Source organism: Myotis nattereri (assembly GCF_964212035.1).
Source record: "Myotis nattereri genome assembly, chromosome: X".
Taxonomy (NCBI): Eukaryota; Metazoa; Chordata; class Mammalia; order Chiroptera; family Vespertilionidae; genus Myotis; species Myotis nattereri.
In genome coordinates, this window is record NC_138078.1 from 59562029 (window position 1) to 59587351 (window position 25323).

Here is a 25323-nt window from a genome sequence, read left to right on the forward strand (position 1 = left end):
TGTTTGGAAAATTGGACATATATATGAAAGAAAATGAAACTAGACCACCAACATACACCTTACACAAAAATAAACTCAAAATGGATAAAGAACTTAAATGTAACACAGGAAATCATAATAATTCTGGAAGAATCTAAAGGCAACAAAATCTCAGACATATGCCGAAATAATTTCTTCACTGATGCAACTCCTAGGACACTTGAACCTAAAGAGAAAATGAACAAATGGGACTACATCGAAATAAAAAGCTTCTGCACAGCAAAAGAAACCATCAACAAAACAATGAGAAAACCCAATGTGTGGGAAAACATATTTGCCAATGTCATATCTGATAAGGGCCTAATCTCCAAAATTTATAGGGAACTCATACAACTTAACAAAAGGAAGATAAACAATCCAATCAAAAAATGGGCAAAGGACCTAGATAGACACCTCTCAAAAGAGGATAATCAGAAAGCCAAGAGACATATGAAAACATGCTCAAAGTCACTAATCATCTGAGAGATGCAAATCAAAACAACAATCAGGTACCATCTCACACCTGTCAGACTGGCTATTATCAACAAATCAACAAACGACAAGTGCTAGAGAGGATGTGGAGAAAAAGGAACACTTGTGCACTGCTAGTGGGAATGCAGACTGGTGCAGCCACTATGTTAGACAGTATGGAGTTTCCTCAAAAACTGAAAATGGAACTCCCATTTGACCCTGTGATCACACTTCTAGGAATATATCCCAAGAAAGCAGAAACAGAAATCAGAAAGGATATATGCACCCCGATGGTCATAGCAGCACAATTCACCATAGCTAAGATCTGGAAACAGCCTAAGTGCCCATCAGTACATGAATGGATTAGAAAACTGTGGTCCATCTACACGATGGAATACTATGCTGCTATAAAAAGGAAGGAGCTCTTACCGTTTACAGTGGCATGGATGGAACTGGAGAGCGTTGTGCTAGGTGAATTAGGCGAGTCAATGAGGGATAGGTACCACATGATCTCATTCATTCATGGATAATAGAGACCATTATAAACTTTTGAACAATAATAGATACAGAGGCAGAGCTGCCTCAAACAGATTGTCAAACTGCAGCGGGAAGGCCTGGGAGGTTGGGGGGCAGGAGGGGGGGGTAAAAGATCAACCTAAGGACTTGTATGCATGCATATAAGCATAATCAATGGACATAAGACACTGGGGGATAGGGGAGGCTAGGGTACTGTCAAGGGCGAGGGGGAAAAAAAGGACACATATGTAATACCTTTTGAAATACTTTAAGCACCAAAAAAAATGATTTCAGAAATTAAAAAAATAAAATAAAATAAAAAAATAAATCTAGAAAATTTTTTTCATTTATAATGCTAACAGTGAGACACCCAGGAAAACACACATGGTGTCAAAATAAGCCAAAGGAAAATCATTTGGGCACATACAAAAAGTACCCTAAGTAAAAATTTCTTTATTATCTTAGGGTCGAGAATATGTTTGTATATTTTCAGAAAACAACTTCAAGACCACGTGGATTGCTACAACAGAGAGGAATTCTCAGGAATGCTCCAGTCATGAAGACAAGAGGAGAGACAGTTCAGAGATGGAGACACTGAAGACGCTTTTCCATGCTGGCAGTCAGCAGCTGTGCGTCGCTGCAGATTGCCCAGGACCAAACCAGAGAGGGTCGGACCTGCATTGCCAACATTTTTCCACAATCCAGAACTGAAATATCATTGTTGACATGTACACATAAGGAACTGTTGGACATTGAAATTGGGACTTAAAACAATTTTTGTCCTTGAAATGTTATGTTTAAGTTTTAAAATGTTTTGGGTTACGGATTGGCATTGTTATCGTTTTAATAGCCAGAGTTTTGTTCTTGATGTTTAAGTTTTATTTTCATTATAGTAGCTTAATTAATAAAACAAAAAAGGGTGAGATGTGGGAAACTGACATAGGGTTAAGCCTCGGACTGACCTGCTGGCAAAGTCACAAACAAGTCCTAGCTTAGAGGGCACAGTCCTCTTACCATAAATAGGCTTGACCTTATGACACTCCCTAGATGTTATCTGGGAATCTAATGGGCTGAGGAAGTGCAAGAAGTATAACCATGGTGTAAACAAGTGAAACTCACAAGGAAAGTGAAACTTTGGTAACCACTACCTTGTTTACCACTCACTATAAAATGCTTCGTGCTGACAACCCCCACTGTTCTCAAGGTAGACAGCGTCGCGACCTGGGTCCATTCCACTCCCGTACAGTCAGCAGACCCATCCATGACCCGGAAAGACTTCATCACCAAATGGAGCATCGATCGAGATCAACGCTACCCGCTCAAGCTCAAGCTGCAGCGTGCTCGACCTGCCTGATTCTGGTAACATTTCTTAGGATCACTCCTGTCACCAGGAGCCCACACAATACTGTGTAATAGACGTAGATGATGCCTGCTTCTTCATGGACAGGGCTCCAAAGAGACAAGGACAATTTATAGGATCACATGTTTAGTAGCAGAAGATTGGGCTGCCTGAAGCGGCCATGATGCCAATATTATGTTTCATCGTATTGATATGTTATATTGACCTTTGATTCTTTTGCAGGTTTAAATGTGTGTTGGCTGTCCTGGAAAGGGACTGTGTGGGGTGACCCCCCAAAGTAAAAGGTATCTAGCTGCCAAGAGGGCAGGTGCTCAACTGGGCAGGGAAGGGTGCCCATCATGTTCTGGTCACTGTTGAGAGACAGTTGACAGTTGGCAGCATGTATACTGCTTGCAGGCCTGCGTGACCATGCCCATGTCAGGGGTAGTAACCTGGAAAAAGCCTGTTTAGAATAGAAGGTCTAACGCATGGTGATGCATAGAAATAAAGTTTAATGCTAACAATTACTGTTTTGTTATAACTCTGAAAAACCCATGAAAAGGAATTGTCAAGGAAAATCAGAAAATCTTAGAGTAGATCAGTATGTTTTTCTCCTTATGTAATTCCTCCGAAATCTGGCAATGCTAAATAAGTCATAGCAATACATTTCTTTGCATATATTTAATAAGACCAGGTCCTTATAATGGTTTTATTAACAGAAAACTTTGACTGGAATATCATGTTTTAAAGAGCCTTGTCTGAGCTCTAAAGACTTGAAGCCAGTAGAATGCCACAAAGAAAGCCTGGTATCCTGTTTGGGAGCCCTGAAGATGGCTGGCGCTGGAATGTCAGGCCGATGTCCTACCATACCTGGCGGTTGGTAAGAGTAGAAGGGGAGCAGCAAATATGCCTCTACATCCCTGTGGAACCCCCGCACACTCTGTGCCACAAGGAGTGGGAGGGCAACTGATATGAGCCTTAAAGCCTGGAGCATAGGCTCAGGTGGAGTTGCTACAGGTGAGGGATTCACCTAACTCCGCAGATACTGTAGGCAGGCCTGATGGAAGCTGGATGGCTTAGCTTCCTGGCCTACGGAGCACATTAAAATTCAACCATGAGACTGCAGCAAAGGTAGTCAGTTACCATTCTTGTTGTGTTTATGCAAACATCAGGAGAGTAGGTAAATTACTCTTGATCTGGATTTTTGATAGCCATGCAGGAATTTTATGAAGAAAAATCCTATTACAATAGAGGCTGTTAAAGCTAAAATGGTTTCTTTCCCTTCCACCGAACCATTTGTTAAACACATAGGGATAGTTCAGTTGATAGTTCTGTGTGCCCAGTATGGGCCTCTAGCAATCCTGGAATAGTAATGCAGTCCCTCTCATGATTGAGAAGGAAGTTCCAAGAAACTGGGAGAATGAAAAGGCGAAGGATAAGCCCTCCATATTCCCCGTATCCTCAATGTTGGGGCAGCTGCCTTGTGCTCAGGATAGTACCAGCTTCCTGTATCCCAGGACACTGCTGGCCACACCCAGAACCTTTTTAAACTAACAAATGACAATCAGGGGACGTGGGTGCCTTAGAGATGACCACATCCTGTGTAATAAGACCCAACTTGCACCTAGCCAATCGGCAGGGTGCACAATCATCTCCCCTCCCCTAACTCCACCCTCTATTAAAACCCCATTTTTTTCCCATAGGCATTCTCTCTCTTCTTGCCTTTGTGAGGATAGGAGCCAGACATGGGTCTGTGATAATAATGGACTCTTTGCTTTTGCTTTGGACAGAGCTGGCTCCCTGGTGAGGTCTGTTGGGGATTTAAAATCTGGGCATAACAATAACCAAGATAGTGGCGATGGTAAATTTGGACTTTAAGCTGAATGAAGACAAGACGGAGGAAGATAGAATGAATCAGATAATTGTATTTTACTACAGGAAGGGGAAAACCTCCAGTAAGCAAGCCAACAAATGCAGAAGAAGAAGTGGTGGAGTGTTCATCTACCACAGGTGATACGCAGGTTCTCCGAAGGGAATACACGTAATAATGTGAATCCCTCTATAAACAATGCTTCAGAAAAGGGCATTATGAGAAGTTGAAAATATTAATGGTCTCCTTGAATAAATACCAGCAAGGGTATAAAGAAAATATGTTTGTATTTTTGTGTGTTTTCAGATAATGGGGAGGGATATAAGAGTGGGCAGGCCTGTGAGAAGGGAGTAATGTAGAATCCTTTAAATGGGGCATCAGACAAGCTAGTCCATACTGAGCCAGAAACCTTCAATAAGGACAAGGAAGAGACTGAATGGGGAGTTTTTCCTCAAAATTTTCTAATACTGACAAGGAAGGAAGGAACCTGATGTTGAAGTTACGTTTGGATTGGGGGGGGGGGGTGTGGATGTATGGTGGTGGTCGCTGTCATGAGAAACAAGGTGTTGTGTTTGTGCTGGCAGTGTATAGTAATGAATTTGATTTTCCTTTCTACCCAAAGCAATCTATAAATTGAACGCACTTCCCATTAAATTACCAACGGCATACTTCACAGATCTAGACCGAACTCTCTAAAAGTTCATCTGGAATAAAAATACGACCCGAAATAGCTGCAGCGATCCTGCAAAAGAACAAAGTAGGTGGGACCTCAATACCAGATATCAATATGTATTGCAAAGCCACTGTTCTCAAAACTGCCTGGTACTGGCACAAGAACAGGCATATACATCGATGGAATAGAATAGAGAGCCCAGAAATCGCCCTAAACCAATATGCTCAATTAAAATTTGACAAAGGAGGCAAGAACATTCAATGGAGCCAAGATAGTCTCTTCTATTAATGGTGTTTGGAAAATTGGACATATATATGCAAGAAAATGAAACTAGACCACCAGCTTACACCATACACAAAAATAAACTCAAAATGGATAAAGGGCTTAATGTACAACAGGAAACCATAAAAATTCTGGAAGAATCCAAAGGCAACAAAATCTCAGACATATGCCGAAATAATTCCTTCACTGATACAACTCCTAGGACACTTGAGACTAAAGAGAAAATGAACAAATGGGACTACATCAAAATAAAAAGCTTCTGCACAGCAAAAGAAACCATCAACAAAACAATGAGAAAACCCACTGTGTGGGAAAACATTTGCTAATGTCATATCTGATAAGGGCCTAATCTCCAAAATTTATAGGGAACTCATACACCTTAACAAAGGAAGTTAAGCAATCCAATCAAAAAATGGGAAAACGACCTAGATAGACACCTCTCAAAAGAGGATATTCAGAAAGCCAAGAGACATATGAAAACATGCTCAAAGTCACTAATCATCTGAGAGATGCAAATCAAAACAACAATCAGGTACCATCTCACACCTGTCAGACTAGCTATCATCAAGAAATCAACAAAGGACAAGTGTTGGAGAGGATGTGGAGAAAAAGGAACACTTGTGCACTGCTGGTGGGAATGCAGACTGGTGCAGCCACTATGTTAGACAGTATGGAGTTTCCTCAAAAACTGAAAATGGAACTCCCATTTGACCCTGTGATCCCACTTCTAGGAATATATCCCAAGAAACCAGAAACACAAATCAGAAAGGGTATATGCACCCCGATGGTCATAGCAGCACAATTCACCATAGCTAAGATCTGGAAACAGCCTAAGTGCCCATCAGTACATGAATGGATTAGAAAACTGTGGTCCATCTACACGATGGAATACTATGCTGCTGTAAAAAGGAAGGAGCTCTTACCGTTTACAGTGGCATGGATGGAACTGGAGAGCGTTGTGCTAGGTGAATTAGGCCAGTCAATGAGGGAAAGGTACCACATGATCTCACTCATTCATGGATAATAGAGACCATTATAAACTATTGAACAATAATAGATACAGAGGCAGAGCTGCCTCAAACAGATTGTCAAACTGCAGTGGGAAGGCCGGGGAGGGTTGGGGGGCAGGAGGGAAGGGGGTAAAAGATCAACCTAAGGACTTGTATGCATGCATAAAAGCATAATCAATGGACAAAAGACACTGGTGTATTGGGGAGGCTAGAGTGCTGTCAAGGGCGAGGCGGAAAAAAAGGACACATATGTAATACCCTTTGAAATACTTTAAGCAATAAAAAAGTGATTTCAGAAAATAAAAAAAATAAAATGAAAAAAATAAATCTAGAAAATTTTTTTTTCATTTATAATGCTAACAGTGAGACACCCAGGAAAACACACATGGTGTCAAAATAAGCCAAAGGAAAATCATTTGGGCACATACAAAAAGTACCCTAAGTAAAAATTTCTGTATTAACCTAAGGTCGAGAATATGTTTGTATATTTTCAGAAAACAACTTCAAGACCACGTGGATTGCTGCAACAGACAGGAATTCTCAGGAATGCTCCAGTCATGAAGGCAAGAGGAGAGACAGTTCAGAGGTGGAGATGCTGAAGAGGCTTTTCCATGCTAGCAGTCAGCAGCTGTGTGTCGCTGCAGATTGCCCAAGACCAAACCAGAGAGGGTCGGACCTGCATTGCCACCATTTTTCCACAATCCAGAACTGAAATATCATTGTTAACATGTACACATAAGGAACTGTTGGATATTGAAATCGGGACTTAAAACAATTTGTGTCCTTGAAATGTTATGTTTAAGTTTTAAAATGTTTTGGGTTACGGATTGGCATTGTTATCATTTTAATAGCCAGGGTTTTGTTCTTGATGTTTAAGTTTTATTTTCATTATAGTAGCTTAATTAATAAAACAAAAATGGGTGAGATGTGGGAAATTGACATAGGGTTAAGCCTCGGACTGACCTGCTGGCAAAGTCACAAACAAGTCCTAGCTTAGAGGGCACAGTCCTCTTAGCATAATTAGGCTTGACCTTATGACACTCCCTAGATGTTATCTGGGAATCTAATGGGCTGAGGAAGTGCAGGAAGTATAACCATGGTGTAAACAAGTGAAACTCACAAGGAAAGTGAAACTTTGGTAACCACTACCTTGTTTACCACTCACTATAAAAAGCTTTGTGCTGACAACCCCCACCACTCTCAATGTGGACAGCGTCGCGGCCTGGGTCCATTACACACTCGTCCAGTCAGCGGACCCATCCATGACCCGGAAAGACTTCAACACCAAATGGAGCATCGATCGAGATAAACGCCACCCTCTCAAGCTCAAGCTGCAGCGTGCTCGACCTGCCTGATTCTGGTAACATTGCTCTCGATCACTCCAGTCACCAGGAGCCCCCACAATACTGTGTAATAGACTTAGATGATGCCTGCTTCTTCATGGATATGGCTCCAAAGAGACAAAGACAATTTATAGGATCACATGTTTAGTAGCAGAATATTGGGCTGCCTGAAGCGACCATGATGTCAATATTATGTTTCATTGTATTGATATGTTATATTGACCTTTGATTCTTTTGCAGGTTTAAATGTGTTTTGGCTGTCCTGTAAGGGGACTGTGTGGGGTGACCCCCAAAAGTAAAGGGTATCTGCCTGCCAAGAGGGATGGTGCCCAACTGGGCAGGGAAGGGTGCCCATCAAGATCTGGTCACTGTTGAGAGACAGTTGAGCGTTGGCAGCATGTATACCATTTGCAGGCCTGCGTGACCATGGCCAGGTCTGGGGTAGTAAGCTGCAAAAGGCCTGTTTAGAATAGAAGGTCTAACACATGGTGTTGCATAGAAAGAAAGTTTAATGCCAACAATTACTATTTTGTTATAACTCTGAAAAATCCATGAAAAGGAATTGTCAAGGAAAGTCAGAAAATCTTAGAGCAGATTAGTATGTTTTACTCGTTATGTAATTCCTCCAAAATCTGGCAATGCTAAATAATTCATGGCAATACATTTCTTTGCATATATTTATTAAGACCAGATCCTGATAATGGTTTTATTAACAGAAAACTTTGACTGGAATATCATGTTTTAAAGAGCCCTGTCTTAGCTCTAACGACTTGAAGGCAGTAAGAATGCCACGAACAAAGCCTGGTCCCCGGTTAGGAGCCCTGAAGATGGCTGGCGCTGGAATGTCAGGCCGATGCCCTACCATACCTGGCGGTTGGTAAGAGTAGAAGGGGAGCAGCAAATATGCCTCTGAATCCTTGCGCAACACCCGCACACTCTGGGCCACAAGGAGTGGGAGGACTTCTGATATGAGGCTCAAAGCCTGGAGCGTAGGTTTAGGTGGAGTTGCTACATGTGAGGGATTCACCTAACTTCGCAGATACTGTAGGCAGGCCTGATGGAAGCTGGATGGCTTAGCTTCCTGGCCTACGGAGCACATTAAAATTCAACCATGAGACTGCAGCAAAGGTAGTCAGTTACCATTCTTGTTGTGTTTATGCAAACATCAGGAGAGTAGGTAAATTAATCTTGATCCGGCTTTTCGATAGCCATGGAGGAATTTTAAGAAGAAAAATTCTATTACAATAGAGGCTATTAAAGCTAAAATGGTTTCTTTCCCTTCCACCGAACCATTTGTTAAGCATATAGGGATAGTTCAGTTGATAGTTCTGTGTGCCCAGTATGGGCCTCTAGCAATGGTGCAGTCCCTCTCATGATTGAGGAGGAAGTTCCAAGAAACTGGGGGAATGAAAAGGCGAAGGATATGCCCTCCATTTCCCCGTATCCTCAATGTTGGGGCAGCCGCCATGTGCTCAGGATAGTACCAGCTTCCTGTATCCCAGGACACTGCTGGCCACGCCCAGAAACTTTTTAACCTAACCAATGACAATCAGGGGACTTGAGTGTCTTGGAGATGACCACATCCTGTGTAATAAGACCCAACTTGCACCTAGCCAATCGGCAGAGCCCACAATCATCTCCCCTCCCCTAACTCCTCCCCCCTATTAAAACCCCATTTTTTCCCACAGGCGTTCTCTCTCTTCTCGCCTTTGTGAGGATAGGAACCAGACATGGGTCTGTGATAATAATGGACTCTTTGCTTTTGCTTTGGACAGAGCTGGCTCCCTGGTGAGGTCTGTTGGGGATTTAAAATCTGGGCATAACAATAACCAAGATAGTGGCGATGGAAAATTTGGACTTTAAGCTGAATGAAGACAAGAGGGAGAAAGATAGAACGAATCAGATAATTGTATTTTACTACAGGAAGGGGAAAACCTCCAGTAAGCATGCCAACAAATGCAGAAGAATAAGTGGTGGAGTGTTCATCTACCACAGGTGATACGCAGGTTCTCCGAGGGGAATACACGTAATAATGTGAATCCCTCTATAAACAATGCTTCAGAAAAGGGCATTATGAGAAGATTAAAATATTAATGGTCTCCTTGAATAAATACCAGCAAGGGTATAAAGAAATATGTTTGTACTTTTGTGTGTTTTCAGATGATGGGGAGGGATGTAAGGAGGGGGCAGGCCTGTGAGAAGGGAGTAATGTAGAATTCTTTAATTGGGGCATCAGACAAGCCAGTACATATTGAGCCAGAAACCTTGAATAAGGACAAGGAGAAGACTGAATGGGGATTTTTTCCTCAACATTTTCTAATACTGACAAGGAAGAAAAGAATATCATGTTTAAGTTAGGTTTGGATTAGGGGGTGGGGGTGGTGGGCTGGATGGTGGTGGTCGCTGTCATGAGAAACAAGGTGTTTTGTTTGTGCTGGCAGTGTATAGTAATGAATTTGATTTCCTTTTTACATGGTAGACGATTTAATATTGTTATACTATTGACAGGATTGTCAGCTCAAGATGTGAAGATTATGCCACAACTGGTACAGTTTTTCTTAAACAACTTGTTCTAGAACAGCATTGCTAGATATTGGAGTTACTAGAGAAGTGTGGTTTCACTCTGTTTCATTGGTGATTTACTTCATGTTACATTTCCCCATAACAAAGTGACATATTAGTAATAAAGGAAATTATGTATGGTGCACATGGGCATTGTATTCACAATTTTTCTGTAAATCTGAAACTATTCTAAAATAAAACATTGATAAAACAACACACAAAATAGTTGGAAATGGTAATATCCGAACATAGTGGAACAGAACACTGAAATGACAGGGTTGTATGGCAAGAGGCTTAGAGTAGACACCACCTCCCTGCCATATGCTGGACTATAATGGTACTAGAGGAAATGAGATAGAGAGAGAGAGAGAGAGAGAGAGAGAGAGAGAGAGAGAGAGCGAGAGAGAGAGAGAGAGGTCAGTTTGGGAAAATTTTAGGAGGTAAGAGCAAGGTCTCTTTTCTATAACCAGATCGTCTGAGACTTCTGCTTCCACTCCCACTCCCACCACCGCCCCCCTTCTTGGATGGTCTAGCTGAGGCTTTGTGATGTCAAGTCACACCATGGAAACCACTGATTTGGGCAACAAGAGCTGATGTGATTGGCTCCATATTGACATAGAGAGTATATAATAGGCCTGGACCCTCTGAGTAGTGACTGTTGCCTCAAGATAGCCAAACTTAATAAGAAGATACTGTAGACTTTTGGAGATAAGGAAGAAGACTACAAACACAAGGATGGATGAAGAAACTGCAAGTCCTAAAGTGAATTAGAAGTCAGTGTCTCAACTGGATGACGAAGAAGATGATAAGGTCAGAATACCTTATTCAAATGCTCCCCCTACCCCCTTAATTCCTATCTCAAGATCCTGGCCTCGTCCTTTTTGGCCAAACACACTTCCTTGTTCAATCCATTGTCATTCAATTACAAGCCCATTTCCAAATAATTCTCCAATTTCTTCCCCAAAACCTATGTCTTTCTGTGTTTAACTTGTTTCCAAAGTACATATGTTATGCCCAGATATCAAGATTCCCCAAGACCGACCACTAGGGATCCGAGTCCAGTGCAAAAACATAGAGTCTTTTTTTCAAGCCCGGGACTTGGTCCCCCTCCTGCCTCTATTACTGGATGCAAGAGAGAGCCCCGAGTCCCAAGGGAAAAAAGTATTAATAGGGCTTGTGGTCAGGGGGTGGGGGCACACTCTGACCACTGATTTGGCCAATTCCGGTTGTTTATTTGAGGGCGGGGAGCTAGTGATGGAAGGGCAGGGTGCAGCTAGGGTCTTTTTACACAAACACAGGGGGGTGGCTATCATACCCTTGGCTTTGGGGTAGTTTCCACCGCTTTCCCATTGGCTGAGATAAGGGCAGGCTGAGTAACTGATACATTCTGCGGCTTTTTCTTGGAAGAGGGGATAAGGACACAGCTATCAGTACTGTTCTGTCCTTTCATTCACCCCTTGTCTTGGATCTTCCGGCTCAATCATGAGACGGACTGAACTATCAACTGAACTACTTTTATACACTTCTTGACAAATTGGACTAGTCTGCTAATAATGCAAGGGCCGTAAGTCAACAACAGCAGGAGAATTACAAGGGGTCTGCGGAGGTCCGCTGTCTTCTTGAGGGTGATCTGCAGCGGGTGTGTCTAGTCAGAGGTCACCTTCCAGTCAGACTCCCTGCTGTCTGCCTCAGACCTTCCATTCTAAATAGGCCTTTCCCTGATCTCTACAGCCGAGGTTTGTACCACTCCTGACATGGGCATGGTCATTCAGGCCTGCAAGACAGTACACAGGCTGCCAACTGTTAGGTGTTTCTCAATAGAGACCAAAACCTGATGGGTATTCTTCTTTGTCCAGTTGGGCATCTGCCCTCTTGGCAGCCAGACACCCTTTACCTTTGGGGTTCATCCTATATAATCCCCTTCCAGACAGCTAACAGACAGTAATAACAATGTCCTCAGTGTGGCAGACTGGATACTTGCCAGTTATTCCCAAAGACTACCAAGGACTGTAGACCATCACCGGTCCACTGATACAGCTACATTTAAACCTGTAAGAGAATTGAAGGTTAATACAACATATTAATACAATGAAACATAATATTGGCACCATGGCCGCTTCAGGCACCTAAATCCTCGGCTACTAAACAAGAGATATGGAAGGGCTATACAAACATTTTAGGGAGGTGACTAAAGTCCACTCTTTGAACTTTCTATATAAGATAAAATTGTCTTTGTCTTTCTGAATCCATGTCTATGAAGATGCAGGCATCATCTGAGCCTATTATACAATTTTCTGCAGGTATAGTCCTTTTCAAATTGGGGTGAGACCTTGGGTCTTGAGCTTCTTTACCCATACCGAGTCCCCAGGATGGAAAGCATGTACAGAGTCCGAGATGGCACTGGCAGGGCATCTCGAACAAGCTTATGGGTGGCTTGCCATTTCTGTAAGAGATCACGTCCAAGTAAGGGGTACAGGTATTCTGGCATAACTAGAAACGAATGAGTTACCGTTTTCTTTCTGAGGTCCACAATCCTCTTTGATGTACAAGGAAAAAGGCAGTTTGTCTGGTGGCTCTTAGAACTGGAGTCTTCTTAGATGTTTCTGGTCCCCTTGGCTCTGTCAGGACTGAATAGGCTGCTCCAGAATACACCAGAAAATTAACCAGGGGTTCTATTTTCCTACAAATATTTATACATATGTAGACATATAAACGTCAAATAAACATCCACATTTACACCTTTTCAGTGAACAAGTACTTTTATAGACTTGGAAATTTTGGCAGATAAATGGAACATTGACCAAGTTCATCAATTGGGGCCTGACAAGCACGAATGTGGGGGCCTTTGGCTGGGGGGTATAGAGTCTCCATCCTTTCTCTCTCGGCACTGCTAAGGACAGGATCATTGGAGAGGTCTCTTCACCTAGGCAAGGCTGTTTTGAGCCATATGGGGCAAAAGTGGTTTCTGCTTCCATTTTGGCTAAAAGGTCTCTGCCCATTAGAGGGACCAGGTCAACTGGTAAATATAGGAATTCATGAACCACCTGATGATTGCCTAACTGACATCGGCGGGAGTGGCAGAACAGTCTGCAACTGTGGTACCGTACCAGTAACTCCAATAATGGTGACTTCCTGTCCTTAGAGGGGAACTACCTTATGAGTAACTACCGAGTGCTCTGCCACAGTATCAAACATAAATTTCACAGTCTGGCCCCTGATCTTCAATTTGACCATCGGCTCACGGGACCCAGTTGGAAAAAGGCCAGTCTCTGCTAGTCAGTGTCACCTGTTGCCAGTCCAATGAGGTCTGCCTCAGGCGGCTCTGGCTAATAGTCCTGGGTGGTTTGGATGGCCTTGCCAGATTCTTCTGGCCTGCTACCGAACTTTACTCTGTCCCTTCTTACACACACAGAACTGGACCCAAGGCAGCGAGGTTTGAGCAATTTTAAAATTCCTTAACATACATTTAACCATTCATGTTGCAGGGATGGACCGGGTGGGCTCCTCCTGAATAAAAGAACTCATCAAAATAAGGCTAATTTTCTAACTTCATTTGTTCCTGGGTGTGGACAACAAATGGCACTCATCAGATTGCCGTAAAGGATTTAACTTTGTTTAGGGAGGCAAATGCAAAGCATTTACTCCCAACTGTCATTGTTTTAGAGAAGATAAGATTTCTGCTCAGTTTCCCTATTTTACTAGTCCCAACTTACTGGTCTATCATGCATTCAATTTTCTTAAAATGTATTCTGGCACAGGAGTAAGTTGTTTTGCTGTACACAGGTAGTTTAACCCCTATATAACTGGCTTAGACCTCTACATAGCAAACTGCCGTCCATAAGTTCAATATGCAGCCTCCGGTTTTTCTAACCCAACGAGGTTTCATCCAGTCTCTGAGTCAGACTCCTCCTCTCTTGGAGTATTTCAAAGTCCTGATGGCTTCCAGGTCCAGGGAGAGTGCCTTTTTGAGAATCCTTGGGCCCTGCTTTTTGCCTTTTTACCAGTTTCCTTCGTGGTAGAGCAGCAACCAGGCCTCTTTCAAGGGAGTGAATTAGAAGGGGATATCAGCTCCACCTGTGAGCCAGCTGCTCCACCTAGGGTCTCCCAGGGGCACAGCCGGAGCGTCCCCCAGCAAATCCCGGAAACGCTACACTTTTCCAGTGGTATGGATCAAGCAAGGGGTTCACTGAATGTAGCCAGCAGCTAAGCGCTCCCTGGCTTCTGCCTGCAGCTGCTCGCTCCCATAAGCACTGCCCCATAGCACATGTCTCACTGGTAGCTCCAGCACTTCAGTGTTCTCTGGCTTAGCCTGAACCTTGGTGCCCACCAGCAACTGCTGTAGCTCCTGTAGGCTATCTTTGATCAAGGAGCACGCGGCAACTTATCCACCAGGGGCTTATGGGCCTTGCAGGCAGCTCAGGCATTCAGCCCCACCGCCTTCTTTGACCTGGGTCTCAGATACTGAGTTGGCCTGTAAAACAGTTCTAAATTACCAGGGGGGGGTGCGGATTCTAGCTTTCTGCCTCCTCTGCTTTTTGAGCAGGAGTTTAGTTGGTTTTTTTTGTTTGTTTGTTTCTTTGTTTTTTTTTTTATTCTTAGAAACCTTAAACCTTTAATGATTACCAAAAGTGAACATTCAGCAATTTTAGTTTAATATTTATGAACATATTTTAAATGTACTTTTACTCTTAAGATATATCTTGACCTTTTGTGATAAAACTAAGAACAGGTATCAGTCTGATTCAGCATTGGAGGGGTTTAAAGAATAAACCAAGGCAGAGAAAGATTGTGCTTACAGTTATTTTTTTTTTAACCTTCAATTTCATTGATAAGACCTGTTAGGATTGCAGCCAGCAGCCTAACTGCCAAAACCCCTGCCCCCATTGTCTCAGCCCAGGCCCATTGCTTTTCCTCACAGAGTCGGCCTGGAAATATAACGGGTGCAAAGTGAGGATTCTTGTAGACAGAAAACCTGGCCACCATCTGAAATCCAGTTACTGATGCTTTCAGAATCCAGATGAGGGAGGAAGGAAAAGACCTGGTTATGTTCTCTATGAGGGTTCTAATAAACAATTGAAAACAGCAAGTTAAACAAAATACAGTCACAGGCAGGTTTTCTTTCTGTCCTGCGGAGCTGTTCACCAAAGAGATAAGAAAACCATGAATAACAAGTTCTCTGAAATTTGCTACTTTGTTAATTTGCTAAGCAAAAAATTAACTTGAAAAGGCATCTCTCTTGCACTTTTATAAGCAATCTCAGAACTAAGAAATCTTGGAAATACAGCGATTTACAACCCAGGTAAGAGCAACTGATAGACAGAAATTGATATTAACTAAGTGGGCTGATTCTTTCGGTAATGGCAAGCAAAAGACTCTGAGATCTGCTAGAGATTCTTGCAGCCCATCGCCTGTCCAGTCCAAACGTTCAGCCAGATGAATTAAAAGAAATGCAAAATAAATCAAAGTAGCTTCCACTTCACACAGACTAGTAATGAGCAGCCAAAATAGACAAACACTTGTATTCACACTCTCTCGGTAGACTAGCCCAGACTGGAGCTGAGCAGATAAACAAAGCAATGCCCCACTCCCCAGATGAGCATGGGGGCACTCCTGGCACCCATGTCCCAGAACAGAATTCTCCACCAACCTTTTGATGAGAACCTACCGGAGGAGGTAAGACTGCTTCCAGTCCCCCCTCTCGCTAGCAAATTGGCTAGTCCCACACAAACAAACAGCTGTTCACTCATGCTTTCTCAATGTGTCGGCATTCATTCCAATTCCACAATCTCTATTGTACCCCTTTACAAATTTTTTTAACGGGTTTACTTTGTCCCGACCTCATGATGTTCGGTGACGAGAGACAGACAAGTGAGGGGGTGACCTGTTTTCACAGATCCTTACTCAGATTCCTGCATGAACGAAGTCATGGAGTCAAACAAAGGAGAAGAGAAGGCAGGACCCCTCCCTCCCCACTCACATACTTTAAAGAAATATTCATAAGCAAAGGCATTTAGCTACCACAACTCACAATTTTTCCAATTCAATCCGAACCTTAAACTTTTAGCAAATATTCAGCATTTCTCAAGCAGTAATATTTTTTGAGAATAAACATCAAAATTCAAGACATGATTTTTATCATTTGAATTCAGTAAGCTTCAAGGTCCCAAGTTCCAAGCAGTTCTGGAAAACCACACCTGAGGCTGGCAAGCAGGTTTGGCCCAGCCCTTCATTTTAAAACGACCATAATGCTTAAAGGAGTAGTTTGAGTCTGTCCCATAACGTCCGTCCAGAAAGTCCACAGAAAACAGCAAAAAAAATACAAGCACAGACAAATACAGTCTTCCAACTCTATGGAAGCAAAACCAAACCAACCTTCCTACTCTACGAAAGCAAAACTACAGATCAGCTTAGACGATGGCCATGCACCACTCCCCTAAATTTGTGGGTTTTCTGGGCCCACCAGATGGAGGATCGCGGCGTCCCCCAACTCCTCCCACCCGTGGGCCCCCAGTGCATCCCCCTAGTCTGTTATCGGCATTACAGATTTCATAAGTGAGCTCACACTGAACAGAACACACAGAAAACAACTGACAACACACAGACAGTTACCGCGGTTTGTCAGACCCTAAGAATCGGGGTCTCTTTGAGTCTCAGGGGTTCCAGATGAGCCCCCAAATGTTTGGCCCAGATTTCAAGATCCCCCAAGACAGATCACTAGGGAGCCGAGTCCAATGCAAAGGCATAAAGTGTTTTATTCATGCCCGGAACTTGGTACCCCCCCCCCCGCCACTGCCAACATTACTGGATGCAAGAGAGAGCCCCGAGTCCCAAGGGAACAAAGAATTTATAGGGCTTGTGGTAAGAGAGTGGGGGCACACTCTGATCACTGATTTGGCCGATTCCAGTTGGTTGAGTGATGGCAGGGGGCTAGTGACGCAAGGGCAGGGTACAGCTAGTGTCCTTCTTAAACAAAGTCAGGGGGTTGGCTAGCATATTCTTGGCCTTGGGCTAGTTTCCCCCGCAATTCCATCTGCTGAGATAAGGGTAGGCTGAGTCACTGATACATGCTGAAGCTTTTTCTTGAAAGAGGGGATGAGGACATAGCTATCCGTCCCGTTCTGTCCTTTCAAAAAAACAAGATAGTGGTGATGGTATTTTGGACTTTAAGCTGCATGAATACAAGAGGGAGAAAGACAGAAATAATCAGATAATTGTATTTTAATACAGGAACGGGAATACCTCCAGTAAGCAAGCCAACAAATGCAGAAGAAGAAGTGCTGGAGTGTGCGTCTACCAGAGGTGATACCCAGGGTCTCCCAGAGGAACACACTTAACAATGTGTATCCCTCTATCAAAAATGCTTCAGAAATGGGCATTATGAAAAGATGAAAACATTAATGGTCTCCGTGAATAAATGCCAGCAAGGGTATAATGGAAATGTGTTGGTATTTTTGTGAGTTTTCAGATGATTGGGAGGGATCTAAGGGGGAAGAAGTCATGTGAGAAGAAAGAAATGTAGAATTCTTTAATTGGGGCACCAGATAAGCCATTCCATAGTGAGCCAGACACTTAGAATAAGGACAAGGAGAAGACTGATTGGGGATTTTTCTCCTCAACACTTTCTCATACTGGCAAGGATGAAAGAAGCTGATGTTTAATTTAGGTTTGCATTGGGGTGGGGGGATGGATGGTGGTGGTTGTAGTCATTGGGAGCAGGGTGTTCTCTTAGTGCTGGCAGTGTATAAGAATGAATTTGATTTCCTTTTTACATGGTAGACTATTGAATATTGTGAAACTATTGAAAGTATGGCTATCTCAAGACCCGAATATTTATGCCACAACTGGTCCAGTTTTTCCTTTAACAACTTGGTCTAGAACAGCATTGCTGGATATTGGAGATACTAGTGAAGTGAGGTTTCACTCTAACTCTTTCACTGATGATTCACTTCAGGTTACATTTGCCCCATTCCAAAGTGAGTAAATAGTAATAAGGGAAGTTGGGTATGGGGTACATGGGTATTATCTTCACAATTTTTCTGTAAATCTGGAACTATTCTAAAATAAAAGGTCCATTAAAACAACACTCAAAATCCTAGAAATTGGTAGCAACTGAACATAGTGGAATGGACCTCTGAAATGATGGGGGAGTATGGGAATTGTATTAGAGGAAACACAACCTCCCTGCCATATGCGGTACTATAATGGAACTAGAGGAAATGAAGAGAGAGAGAGGGGACAGTTAGGGAAAAATTTTAGGAGTTAAGAGGAAGGTCTCTGTTCCATAACCAGAGTGTCTGAGATTTCTGCATCCTCTGCCACCCCCACCCCTCCTGGATGGTGAAGCTGAGGCTTTGTGATGTCAAGCCACACCATGGCAACCACTGATTTTGGGCAACCAGAGCTAAAGTGAGTGGCTCCTCATTAACTGAAAGAGTATATATAGAGGCCAGGAACATTTGAGTAGTGTCTTTTGCCTCAAGATAGCCAAACTTACTAAGAAGATATTGTAGACAAGTGGAGATAAGGAATAAGACTCCAAACACAACGATGGATGAAGAAACTGCAAGTCCTCAAGTGAATTAGAAGTCAGTTTCTCAACTGGATGTGGAAGAAGTGGATAAAGTCAGAATACCTTATTCAAATGCTGCCCCTTCCCCAATAATTCCACACCCAAGAATCTGGTCTTGTGTTTTTGACCACAGACAGTTCCTCATTCAATTCATTGTCATTCAATTAAAAGCCCATTTCCAAATCATTTTCCAATTTCTTCCCCAAAACCAATGTCTTTCCGTGTTTAACTTTTTTCCAGCATCCATGACTAAGATAGTGGCAATGGTATATTTGGACTTTAAGCTGAATGAAGACAAGAGGGAGAATTCCAGAAAGAATCAGAAAATTGTATTTTACTACAGGAAGGGGAAAAACTCCAGTTACCATGCAAAAGAATGCAGAAGAAGAAGTGCTGGAGTGTTCATCTACCACAGGTGATACTCAGGTTCTCCCAGGAGAACACACTTAATAATGTGTATCCCTCTGTCAACAATCCTTCAGAAATGTGCATTATGAGAAGATGAAAACATTAATGGTCTCCATGAATAAATACCTGCAACGGTATAAAGGGAATATGTTTGTATTTTTGTGAGTTTTCAGATAATGGGGAGGGAGCTAAGGAGTGGGAAGTCATGTGAGAAGGGAGTAATGAAGAATTCCTTAATTCGGGCACCAGACAAGCCATTCCATACTGAGCCAGACACTTAGAATAAGGACCAGGAGAAGACTGAAGGGGGATTTTTTCCTCAACACATTCTCATCCTGGCAAGGATGAAACGATGCTGATGCTTAATTTAGGTTTGGAATGGGTGGGTGGGATGGATGGTGGTGGTCGCAGTCATGAGGAACACGGTGTTGTGTTAGTGCTGGCAGTGTATAATAATGAATTTAATTTCCTTTTTACATGGTAGACTATGGAATATTGTTTAACTATTGAAAGGATGGTCAGCACAAAATCAAAATTTTATGCCTCTGCTGGTCCAGTTTTTCCTTTAACAACTTGGTGTAGAACAGCATTGCTGGATATTGGACATACTAGAGAATTGAGGTTTCACTCTAACTGTTCACTGATGATTCACTTCATGTAACATTTGCCCCATACCCAAGTAAGATATTTGTAATAAGGGAAATTGGGTATGGTGTACATGGTTATTATCTTCACAATTTTTATGTAAATCTGGAACTATTCTAAAATAAAACATCTATTAAAATAACATTCAAAATAATAGGAAATGGTAGCAACTGAACATAGTGGAATGGACCACTGAAATGACGGGGGAGTATGGGAATTGTCCTATAGGAAACACCACCTCCCTGCCATATGCTGGACTATAGTGGAACTAGATGAAGGGGAGAGAGAGAGAGAGAGAGAGAGAGAGAGAGAGAGATAGAGAGAGAGAGAGAGAGATCAGAGATCAGTTTGGAAAAAATTTTAGGAGGTAAGAGGAAGGTCTCTTTTCTATAACCTGAGAGTCTGAGATTTCAGTATCCTCTGCCACGCCTGCCCCTCCTGGATGGTCAACCTGAGGCTTTTTGAAGTCAAGCCACACCATGGCAACCACTGATTTTGGGCAACCAGAGCTGAAGTCAGTGGCTCCTATTAACCTAAAGATTATATATAGAGGCCAGGACCCTTTAAGTGGAATCTGTTGCCTCAAGATAGGGAAATTAATAAGATGATATTGTAGACTAGTAGAGATAAGGAATAAGTCTCCAAACTGCGGGAAACTGTTTATTGCCTTCACTATCTGATAAGCATAGACTGAGAACTCCCTGAAACCCCGCAAAGGCTGGGTGCCTTGGAATCCCTAGCAAAGCTTGGAGCTAGGCCTCACCTCCTCTCTTTGTCCAGACAGTGGTAGCTGATGGCCTTGTCTGCTTGTTACTAGGTGGTCACCTGCCTATGGTCTATGCTATGGGTGCATCCAAGATCAATAAAAGCTTGGTGAGGCCTGAGCACGGAGGAAGTCCTTCGGGACTTGCTGACTGGCCCCCCAATATTGGAAAATTATCTCTTGTCTTTTTCTCTCATTTGTTGTGCTGCTCCTCTTTCATATACCGAACCATATTCCACAGGGGACGTGGAAGGAAACTCTCAACATCTCGAGCCCAACGGGTAATCTGGAAGTGCAGGTCTCAAAGGAGCGTGAAAAGGAAGTTTTCACTGAAAAGGTGTGGAAAACTCACCGAAAAAACGTGAGGGGGATTCTCCTGCATGCAATGCAAAGGATGAACTACAGAAGCCCGGGTCTGTAAGTACACTGGGATCGTTTTCTTAACCAGGCTTACAAATGGGGCAGGATTTGGATTTAAAAAAGTAGATTCGGCTTTAAAAAGGTATATTTGGCTTTTTAAAACTAAGAACCTTTATTACAGACTTTTGATTTGCATGTTTAAAGTGTTAAAATTTTAGAAGGTAATCTTTTACAGTTTTTGCATGTTATAATAGAACTTAACCTTTGTTTTTCTTGAAAAAGTTACTCTTTTAGATCAGGCTGAAAAAAGAGTGCCATAGTCATCTGAATGTGTTTTCTTAACCAAATTAAAATCTTAATTTGTATTTGAAATCTATCGGTAATAAGAAATGAAACCCCGCTGCTGAATCTCTCTCTGGTTCGGAGAGATTCAAAGGTGGCAGGAGAGCGCAGAGCTATAAGCTCTCCCGAAATGAGATTACTTAATGTTTTGTTTAAAAACTACCTGAGCACATGTTGGGAAGTGCACAGTATAGCCAATGTCACCTTAAGTGCTAGCTATTACTTTGGAAAGCGAAAAAGGAAAAAACAAAACTTTAAAATCTGTTTTTCTATTAAGCATGACTTTGGGAACAAATACGCCATCTGAGTCATTTGCTGAAACTTCCCCCAAAGCAGCATGTGGTGGAAAGGAAAAGGGAGCACATGGCGATCCAATATGGATGCCTCCTCTAATTTAAAGTCTCCTTCTCATAATTGAAAAGTTTTACAAAAATTTAAAATGCGTCTGGGATTTCTGTTCACGTGTAAAGAGAAAACTTGACATGGAACTAATCAGCTCTTGCTCCTGTTAGGTTAGGTGGCTTAGGGGACTGCGCAAGGAATAGAGTCCAGTGAATCAGAAAAGAAAGGAAAGGAAAAGGTTTATTCTGCATCGCCTTGAGACCGAGGTAACCCAGGACAGGGCAAGTGGATTCCCCCAACAGGGAGAGGGGCGCTTTTTTTATACTGCAGTTGGGTGAGGGGTGGGGACATGAGCTGAGGTATTCAGTTGAGGAAGTTTCAGCTGCAGGGGGTCATGGAGAAGCCAGTATCTGTGTCTGGCATGTTGACCTGTGAGAAATTCCAGGGGAAGTCCATTGTCTCGTTACATGTCTGCATGTATCCGATACTGGGCTCTCTCCGACCTAACATCCCCGCCTTTTGATGATGGGGGGGGGGCGACTCTTTCTAACTACTTCCAGCTGACAACAGGCAAAGAGGGGTGGCGGATTTAAAGGTCAGGGTTAGGCAGAGGCAGATCTGAGGGCAGCTGAGCATAGGGATGGAGCAGGAGCTGATTCACAGTCACCCGTGACATCTCCATGATCCGGGAGTGGATGAACTTGAGGAGGCAGGGGGCTAGGAGAAAAAAAGACACAGATGAGAATCAGGGGCCCTATCATGGGTAGGACCCAGGTAGCTAAGGAGCTTTGGAACTAGCGGGAAGGAGAGTTGTCCTGGAAGTGTCCTGCATGTTGTTCTTCACTCAGCTTAATCAGGGTCTGTACATTTACGTTTTGCTCCACTACTCTGGACTCATTGATACAGTAACAGCATTCTTCCTGAAGGAATATGCAGGTTCTTCCTTTTTCTGCAGTCAGAAGGTCTGAGGTGAGCTGGTTCTGTAGGGCTACTTGGGCTACTGATGTCACTTGCTGCTGTAGGGAGGCTAAAAGAGGCAGGAGTAGACTCCAGAGCTAACTGGAGCTTGTCACTAAAGTACTGAGCAGTGACCAGACTATTTACAAGGGGCCCCCAGTGAGTCCTACTGAGGCAGCAATACTCACCCCGAAAATGACAGGGAGGAAGGTAGCCAGGCGGGTCCAGTGATGGGATGGAGGGAGCAACCAGTGAGCTCCGACTCTCCATACAAGGTTAGTTGGGGAATTACTGTGACCACGAAGCCAGGCCCGGGGTCAGAGGAGTTCATGCAGTTCGTTAAGGTGCCGTTGCACCAAAAGAAGGTACCTGGGCTGGCCTTGGTGAGACTGGCTGCGGTGTGGTATGACAGTCTCTCCCGTGGCAACCCCATAGGTGTTGCCATCTTGATTACATCTCTCTGGGTTCCGCTGGTTGTAAGCAAAACAGACATTGGGTCTGCCAGTATTGGACACTGACTGGATGTCGACAGCCATCTGGATCTTTGTCTGACATCCGAACAGAGGGCATTCCTGAGATCCTACCTGCCGGGTGACATGTTTGCCGTCTGGTATTAGGTTTCACGGACGTTGAACCTCCACACATAAGCGGGTGGGGGTAGGTGTAGATTGCTCAGGGCCGGGAGGAGAAGGAAGGAGGAGGGGAGGGCTGTTAAGGCAGACCTTAGTGGGGCCCAACACCTCACATTTATAGAAGTCATGCTGCTCAGGGATCCTCTTGAGTCTGGAGAGGCGGTGCCAGGACAGGTTGTCAAGCTGGGGTTGCCAAGCAGCTTGGCCGCAGTGGGGACTGTGAGGATTACAGTGTGAAGTCCTGTCCACCTAGGCTCCAAGGCTTGTGGTTGTAGGTTCTTAAGGAGGACAGAGTCACCAGGGTGAAGGGCTGATCTTGGGAGCCTTGGTCGGTCGGCTCTGGCTTGGGGAGAAACCTGAGCAATTGCCTGGTTAAAGACAGATAGGGGAGATACGTACCCAGGGGAGGGCAATTGGAAAGAAGTCGGTGGTTGAGCAAGAAGAGTCAAAAGGGCTCAAGAAAATGGGGCTTCTTGGTGTAGTCGGATTTTGGTCACGACCATAGGCAGGAGGTCCGGCCAGGAGCTGCGAATTTCTAGAGAGAGTTTAGTTAGATGGTTCAATAGGTTTGAAATGAGTGGCTATGATGAGGGTTCGAGCCAGTGACAGAAATCCAGCAGGATGTAGAGGAGGATGGATTGATGTTCGAGAGTAGATGGAAAGTTGTGTTGATGAGAGTGGGCATAGGAGTAGGTCCAGGATTCGTAAATAGAGAGTGACACTAGAGGATTTCCCAGCCTAGACAGTAGAATTGATGACTCCCTCATCATCCCATGTCCGTTTCACCGGAAAATATGAAAAACCTGAGCAAAATTGTAGGGTCCCTTGCCAGGTAAGAGCCTGTGAGGAATGATGGGTCATCCGGTCGTGGATGGTGTCCCCGAAGAAGATGGTGGGAGGCACTTGGTGAGCCTGAGAGAGGTAGGTATTGCAGTGAAAGCGGGAGAAAATGTTCGAATGCGCTGATATCCAAGGGGAAATGGAAGGAGCAGTGGAAGCCAGGGACCTGGATATGAGGCTGGAGAAAAGGCGGGGAGGGAGGAAGCAGGTTGCACAGCCTGTTCCCAGGCCTCTAGACGCTTTGATTTTAAAGTGGCTGCATTTTTCCTTTGGGAAGGGTGGAGGGGGATGGGGCGAGGTCAGAGCAGTTTTCAGTTCAGAGGAGGGGACAGTTGGGGCGGACAGAAGAAGAAAAGGCGTTCACAGCGAAGACTGAGGTAGGCAAAGACTGAGCTAGGCAAAGACTGAGCTAGGCTACTGTGCTCTGGGACAACAGGGCCCCATGAGGGGATGCATGGCAGTGGAGGATTGGTGTCCCTGTAAAGGGAGGGGTCCAGGAGTGGAACGAGCAGGGAAGATGAAGGGCTCAGAGTGATCTGCAGAGTGGCCACTAGAAAGGTGAAGATGTCTCGTCTTAACAGGGGCATGGGGCATGCTATCATCAAGGAGGCATGGAAGGGGTCCAGTGGCCAGAAGGCAGGTGGATTTGCCGTCAATATACATGTCCGAGATCTTGGAAGGATAAAGGGGCCCTAAAGAGGATGGCAGGACAGAGAAGGCAGCCCCCATGTCAACCGGGAATGTGACCTACTACCTTCATTGTGACCCGAGGCTCAGCGAGGGTGATTGGAGTCAATCGAGGGTGGGCTTCGTCAATCTTCAGCCAGTTCCAACATGGCCAGCACGTGGGTCCTGGCCTGGAAGGGTGGCCCGCCTATGCTGAGGCGTAGAAGGCCTGCCACTTTTTCCAGGGCAGTCACTATTCCAGTGATCATTTTGACTGCATGCGGAGCAGGGCTTGGTCTGAATATGGGGCCAGGGGCACTGCATTTCCCAGTGGCCTTCATTTCCGCATTTGAAGCATTCTCCAGTGGCGTTCCTTTCATTGCACCTCCACAACTCACAGCCCCCTTAGGGCATTGGCGGCTGCCATCAACCTCAGGGCCACAACTAAGGCATGACTGCAGCTCTACTTCCTGTTGAAGACAGGCCTCCCATTCTCACCATGCCTGCTCCTCCAGGGCATTAAGAACCTTCAAGGCCATTTTTCACTGGACCTCGTACCTGGGTTTGAGGACTAATAAAGACCTTAAAGGTCGGGTTAGAGAGTGGGGGGCATAGATTCAGACTATGCCCTCAGTTCCTGGACTGGACTATGTCAGGGGTAGAATGGGAGCAGAAATGGAAGAGGCTGTTTTGGAGCTGACGTTCTTAGGATTTT